The sequence below is a fragment of the Trachemys scripta genome, chromosome 1, assembly GCF_013100865.1.
Source record: "Trachemys scripta elegans isolate TJP31775 chromosome 1, CAS_Tse_1.0, whole genome shotgun sequence".
In the NCBI taxonomy this organism is placed as follows: domain Eukaryota; kingdom Metazoa; phylum Chordata; order Testudines; family Emydidae; genus Trachemys; species Trachemys scripta.
In genome coordinates, this window is record NC_048298.1 from 210,230,991 (window position 1) to 210,238,834 (window position 7,844).

Below are 7,844 nucleotides of genomic sequence, written 5' to 3' on the forward strand. Positions count from 1 at the left end.
GTTCTCGGCATAGTGGCAGTGGATGGCGTCTTTCAGGGTCCTTTCCAGCATCGTTCTGGCAGTCGGGGTGACGATGGTGTGATCCGAGTCTTTATGCACAGCACCAGGACTCCCAGCTCCCGGCGCTCCTCGCACCACTTCCAGCAGCAGCCGATCCTCTTTTCTAGGTGTCTCGAGGCGTTGCGGGCACGGGACCAGAGAGAGAACAGGTCTCCCCCCTCTCTCCCAAACTCAGTCTCCAGGGAGCTGCTGAAATAAGTGGCAACGTCCTGCTCGGAGGGGGCCCTGGCAATGCGTTTCCTGACCATGTCCTGTACGGCGCCATCCACGATGCTCCTCACCGTCGGGTCCGGGCATCAAAAGGAGGATATAATAAAATTAACAGTAGAAAACACCAGGAGAAAATAACCCTCTTGTTGAAAGCAACAGTTTTATATAACTTCTCATAATTAAGCAAAGACATATTTAGAATTTGACTTTATTTATACTTTTGATGTATAATATTTTAAGCATTTTTATTGTTTTTATTTAAATTTTCATAGTTGCAGGAAATTATGTGAGGTGTCAGATAATAGGGTGATCAGACAATAATTATTTAATGACAGTAGATTTTGAAATTCAAGAAGTTTAAGCTTTATAACCATTAAAACACAAATTGTCAACATCACATGTCAAAATTTACAAATTAAATAGCATTAAATAAAACTGCAATAAGTTCTCAAGCAGCATTATTCCTATTTTCCTATCTGTAAATTTCAATTTATATCAATGGAAATATTGTGTGTGTGTGTGAGATGAAATTGACGTTTATTGATAAAAATCTAGTCTTTCCATGCCTATATGCAATGGATGAATGATCTTAGGGTAGTTTTCACAGTTGCTAAAAGAGTCAAATCTCAATTATCTGAACCTCAGATATCCAGAGTCTGATTGTCCATAAGGTTTGACTTCAGCACATAAAAATGACTTCCCCCAATTAATCAGACTTATGATTATCTAAAGACTTAGATGCTCCCAGAGCTTTTGGATAACTGAGGTTGTACTATATAGCTTACATGTTTGAGTTAAAACAACTGGAAACCTTTCAAGGTCAAAGACCATATAACACAGATTAAAAAAACATAGTATTGTAACAAAAATGTCATAAGGTGTCACTATAGCATAAGGAATAGAGAAAAGTTACCTCCCCCACTTTCAGATACTGACATCAAGTAGCTATTGAGAGTCACAGTAGTGACTCAATTCATATTAGAAGAAAAGCACTGTGTGTTGCTTGGTTACTTGGAAAAGCAATATTAGGACAATATTAAGGAGATGAGCTGAAAATAAAATTGTTTCAATGCAAAGGGTGGGGCTGCTTGGTATGCTTCCCTGTTTCATATCTAGGCTATTTATTTCCTGTTCCTGAGTGCAAGAATTTATTATTTTAGTACCAAAGCTCTCAACATTGCCTCAGCTCCCACTGCTTTAATCTTCCCCAATTATTTGCAATTTAGTTTTGTCTCCTGAGTTTCTGCTACGCATTTGGTTTTAGTGTCATTTACAAATTTGATCACAGTTGTCACTGTGTTTATAATAGTGGAACCCACAACAAAGAAAGACAGGAAACAGCTGTACATGGTAAAAAAATTTTGGGGCTCCTACAAGAGTCCTGAGTGGCTCCACAGTGAACAGGAAGTATCATTTCTTAAAGGCTGTGGGATGTGTTATCACCAATGTGACAAAAGTAGCTCCATGCACTGCCAGACATCCATGCTCCACTGACCTCAGTTTAAGACCAATTGCACTAAACCAGGGGTGGGCAAACTTTTTGGTCCGAGGGCCACATCTGGGTGAGGAAATTGCACACAGGGCCATGAATGTAGGGCTGGGGCAGGAGGTTGGGGTGCGGGAGGGGGTGCGGGGTGCGGGAGGGGGTGCGGTGTGCAGGAAGGGGCTCAGGGCAAGGGGTTGGGGCGCAGGAGGGTTGAGGAGTATGGGAAGGGGTTCAGGGCCGGGGGGTGAGGTGGGTGCGGGATGCGGCAGGGGGCTCAGGGCAGGGGGTTAGGAGCTCGGCAGGGGGGTGGGTGTGGGGTGCGACAGGGGGCTCGGCAGAGGCTTGGGGTGCAGCAGGGGATTGAGGTGCAGGAGGGGTGCGGCAGTGGGCTCAGGGCAGGGGGTTGGGGAGTGTGAGGGTGCGGGGTGCAGCAGGGGGCTCAGGGCAGCGGTTGGGGTGCAGGAGGGGTTGGGGTGCGGGCTCTGGCCTGGCACCGTATACCTCAAGCGGCTCCAGGGTGGCAGCAGTGTGCAGCAGGGCTAAGACAGGCTCCCCACCTGCCCTGGCTTCACGCTGCTCCCAGCACCATGTCCCTGTGGCCCCTGAGGGGGTGGGGGGAGAGGGCTCCGTGCGCTGCCCTTGCTGCAGGTACCTCCCCCAAAACTCCCATTGGCCTCGGTTCCCCGTTCCTGGCCAATGGGAGTTGCAGGGGGCGGTGCCTGTAGGTGAGGGCAGCGCACAGAGCCCTCTGCCCCTCTCGCCCTCCGGGGCCGCAGGGATGTGGTGGCGGCCACTTCTGGGTGCCGCGTGGGGCTTGCGGTGCCTCGGGGGTGGCAATCCCGCAGGCTGGATCCAAAGCCCTGATGGGCCGTATCTGGCTCGTGGGCCGTAGTTTGCCCACCCCTGCACTAAACCATGCTATCTCTCAATACTGTTAGTGGGTCTGACATGCCACTGGGTTACTCCAGTTTTATGCTGATATAACTTCATGGTTTTTTTCTCCCTCCTTTTCTCTGTAAAACATACAAAATGATGTGAGAGAATGTTAAGATTGCAAAATCAAACCTGCAAAAGTCAGAATGAAGGTTGCCTGTACAACCTTAAATTGGCCCCTCATGAGTATGCATTATGATAAAATCTTGCTCTACACAGGAAATTTATGGCAGAACCAGAAATAGAATCCCACTTTCCTGGATCCCTGTCCAGTGCCACAAACGTAAAAGAACATTCTTTCTCTTCTTGCTACCATGAGGAAGGGTATTGTTCAACATATAACATATGATCATGTAGTTAAAGACTGCATTATAATGCATACACATAAAGGGACCAAATTAAGGTTGTGCAGGTTTCCCTAGGGTCTCTTTACAGCTTGCAGGTTCCACCGGATCTTATGTGACTAAATAATACTTTAACATTTTTTAGAAAAACCTAAGGGCCAGATTGTGATATGTCCTTGTGGAGGTGCAAGTGCCACCTCAGGAGTAATCATAATTGCAATCTAGGCCAGTAGAGCTCAGAGGCTGTTCACTTCCTGTTCTCCCAGAGGTAAACATCACCCCAAATTGGCCTTTAACAAACCAAAATGTTGTGTTTTTTTGTTTTGAAATGACTTTTGCTTTTGAATAATACAAAATTCAAAGAGGTCAAAATCAAAATGAAGTGTTTCAATTTTGTCAAAACAAATGTTTCAACTGACCCCCTTTCCACCAATTTGTTTTTTAATGTTCCTTTCCTGGAGAATTTCAAAATGTTCCGTTTTTGTTCCAATTTGGAACAAAGCCAAATTTCAAAATCTCATAAAATGGAACTTGCATCCTCTGCACAGCTCTAGTGATCCTACACCTCTATCGTTGCTCTCATAAATGGGTGGTTATATATTATTTTTGGCCGAGAGATTTAGGAGAAGCTTCTTGACCCTATCACTTGATTACATTTGGATTTAAAATCTCTGCTCGGTTCAGTACTTGAAATGATACCCAAGAAAGCTATCAGCAAAATCCCAAACAGCTGCCAATGTACAAAAGCATATTTCACATAATTTATTTATAGCTCCCACAGGGTTTTCCAGTTGTCTGAGCATCAATAGTCTTTCCCTGCAGAGCCTGTCCTATTTACAACAGTGACTCCAGGACAAAAAGTTGCCCACAAAGCCTGCTGATTGGAGCCTTGGCTTTGTCTCCAGTTGTCATACCAACAAGAACTCACCTGTCAGAAAGCAGCTGATGGAGACAGAGAAAGGTCATATATGGACCTTCACCCATCTTGATGAGATAAATATTTATAATACTAGTTCTCATATTATGGGCCTATTCCAAAGCCCATTTAGTGACTGGGAAGTCTCCAAGACTTTCCATAGACTCAACAGGCTTTGGATCAGGTCCATTATGCACTAGTTTTCAAATATATAAATAAATATGGATATTTGTGGTCATGCCTATGTGAGTATATAGTAGTTTTTACATAATATATACCAGTCAGCAAAAGACATTGGTGTGTGTAACACTCCTATTTTTGAAGTGTGAAAGACATGAATTACATTGGGTATATTGGCTCATTGTACTTAAACATTTAGTTCCATATGCTGCGATTCATCACCACCTTGCATAAAAAAAATACTCTGTTTTTGACTGTTGACAAACTAATTTCTTTTTTCTTTTTAAGTCTGAGTTTCTGTGCCATTAGCTTGTCTCTTTTGCCTCACTAGCTTTAGTTATTCTTGGACAATGGATATATTTTATAAAGATTATGCCTGTGATTTTTTTTTTTTTTTTACAGTGTGATACTATGTCCCTTGACTTTGCTTTTTCCTCCAGCATCTGTCTCCTATTTCATGTGACAAGCAATCCTCTCCTACATCCTTCCTACCCTCTCTCGCCAGTTAGACTCCAATAGTCTTGCTATGGTGCCATGTAAAGTAGCTCAGGGTCAGTTCCCGATTATAAACCCTATTATTAACTAATTTGCTTTAAATGACATTGGGTGGAACTTTTCACATTTGGTCATTCAGATGACTTTATTCTCTAATAAAAACATTATTTACATTGGTCAATTACTTTTGATTAATAGATTGGCTAAATAAAACAACCTTGCAAAATGGTCCATTCATCTACATGCCCATTTTGGTGAGGGCCGGAGATAGGTATGTAGGAGGGGGGATGAACAGGGAAAATTCTTGGGCTATATTCTTCCACTGCAGGGCAACAGTAATTCCCAATGCAGCTAAAGGGAGTTTCTCTTATCCTGCTGGAGAATTAGGCTCAGTAGTATTTTCCATCGTCAATTTTATAGTGAGGGTGGGTGAGCAGATTGTGCATTTGGCCTAGTAAGTTTCCATGATGAATTTGCAAGGCTGAAATAAAGAAACTTATTTAGCTTTTCAGGGTTATTGGGTTTTCTTTCCAACCTCTAGGTCACAAATAAATGAACTTCTAAAAATAAAATGTTTCAAGGTGTTATTAGTTGCAGAGCACAGTCCTTTTTGATATTCAGCTAAATCAATGCTTTGAAAGAGTCTAGAGATTTATGTTTGAAAAATACTTAACTAAGCCCATTGCAGGGCACTTTATGACTGCACATCAATTTCCAGTACTACGTTTCATCCAGAAAATATTTAGTATGTCATACCTCAATGATTGTTAATGGTAATCTGTGAGGAATAGATATTATTGAGATCAGGGATATAAACAGAATTATTTTTACTTAATGGTCCACTCAAAAAGGTTATAGGACCTTATGAAATAGATGAAAACATGATCTTAATTTTCAGATGTTTTTTATGAGATCCTTGCAGTGCAAATACCTTTAATTTAAAAAAAACTAATAAGGTAATGCAGTAAGTGAAAACATGAAGAAATGGTGGGAAAAGTTTCTTAGACATGATCCAGCTGGATGAATTGGATCAGCTAAGGATTGTGCTGATTTCCAGTGTGAATTTTTGATGGCTCTTTTTGGAGAAGTTTATGGTGAAGAGCAATTCTGAAAACATGAGCAGGGGAGATTTGAGCCCCCATCAGATTTCCTGTTATGTATCCAAATTTTATATCACACATGAAACCTGATATTCCAGAGGCAGAATTAGTTAAATTAATACTAAATCATGCAACTGCATATATGATTGGCTTTATTAGAGTTCATGTGAAGACTGAAGGAGATGAACTTCCTAATGGTATATGGGAGTGTGATGGGATGTTCACCCCACACCGGAAAGGAAGGGGTTAAAAGCAGCCAAGGGAGGCTGCACAGGAAGGAGCCAATTGGAGGGAGGCTGCACGGAGCAACCAATCAGAGCCCAGGGGGCTCACATAAAAGGGAGATGCAGAGCAAAAGCAGTTGCAGTGTTGACAACTTAGCGATTTCGTTACTGGATTTAGCAACATTTTGGTTTCCCTAGTGAGGAAATAAGTGTCAAAGTGACCTGTGATAAATCTAGCCACTTTCACTGCCAATTACAGAGATATTCAGAGAAAGAAGTCACCAATTTGTACAGTCACAAAATCATTCACAAGCAGCTCAGTAATGTTAATAAAATCCATTCTATGCTCCTCTTATTACATTCTGTTGCACACCAAGACAATGTCATTCCATCTCACTTGGGTATGTCCTCGGAAGGAAGCGCATCCCAGGGCTTGGGCTGAGAGGCTGTGAATCAGAGGAAGGGTTTGACTCAAGCTCCTGGTGGCAGAATAATTGCTTATCAAGGAACTGGGGCTCAGCTTCAATTCCTGGGTGGCGGGGAGGGGGTGAAAAGCCAGATCAAATGCAGAGGGGAGGCTGGAAGAGGGGATGATACAACTGCCCTCTTTTGAGGGGAAAAGTTATGAGCTTCTGCTTAGTAAAAATCATTAGTGACCAGGACAGGCACCACTCCCTGGACGAGGGGGATGCAGGAAAAACCATTTGTTGACAGATCTTTGAGCTTTTGGCCCCTGAAATGTTAACTGATCAAAATCCCCCTCCAAAGTGTGTGAAGCTGGGTTGTCTAGCTGGGCGATTCCCTGGGACTCTGCTGAACCTGCCCCTGTTACTAGCTTCTGCACTCACCCTGCCCGGGCAAGAGGACACTCCCAGCTGATGAAAAGAAAGCAGCAGCAGCAATGCTGGGTTCTCCCTCTCCAGCCAGATAGTCTTGTCAACTGAGTTTATTTTGTTATCACTGACCAGCTCCATTGGTGTCTCTCAGCTGGTAGGGGGCTGGCAAAGGGTTTCATGGCTGTCCTGGTTACACTGGGCAGGGCTGGGGTCCCCCCCTACATCTTAACTAGGTATTTGGCTGTCCCTCTAGCCATAGGAGCTGGCTTCCTCTAAGCCCGGGGGGTGTGCTCAACCCCCTGCTCTGCCCCAGGTCCCACCCCCACTCGACTCCGTCTCCCAAATCCCCACCCCCACCCCGCCTCTTCCCTGCCTCTTCCCACCCAATTCCATCCCCTCCCCTTAGTGTTCCCAGTTCCCATTTCTCCCCCTTCTTCCCAGCGCCTCCTGCACGCCACAAAACAGCTGATTGCGGTGGATGGTAGGCACTGGGAGGCAGGGGGAGGAGTTGATTGGCAGGAGGTGCTGGGGTGGGGAGGGGAGGAGTTGATTGGCGGGACTGCCAGCAGGCAGGAGGCGCTGGGTGGAGGGGAGGAGTTGCCTGCCAGTGGGTGCAAAGCATCCGCTAAGTTTTTTCCATGGGTGCTCTAGCCCTGGAGCACCCACGGAGTCAGTGCCTATGCCTACAGCCCTCCCTTCAGCGCTCTGCTCCCTGGTGTTAAGGTCCAAATTCCCTTAACCCCTGTCATCTTTAAAAATAAAAGGAGAGAACATAGGATTTGTACCCTTGGAAATTAAGGCCTTAAAGGAAATTAAGGCCTTGGATGAGCTGTCCTGGGCAGACTGAACATTGGACAAAGCAGTTGCTGGCAGGGATCAGGGGAGCAAGTAAGAGCTCCTAGCTGGCTGCTGGGACATCCAGGCTCCAGGCCTTGAGAAGAGGGTGAAGAAGGTGCTGGAGCCATGGAGAATTGGCCCAGGGAATTGAAGCAATATTGGTGGAGAAGTTAAGGAGAGGCAGGAGGCCAGAGTCTCCCCACCCCCATTTGACACTGGGGAA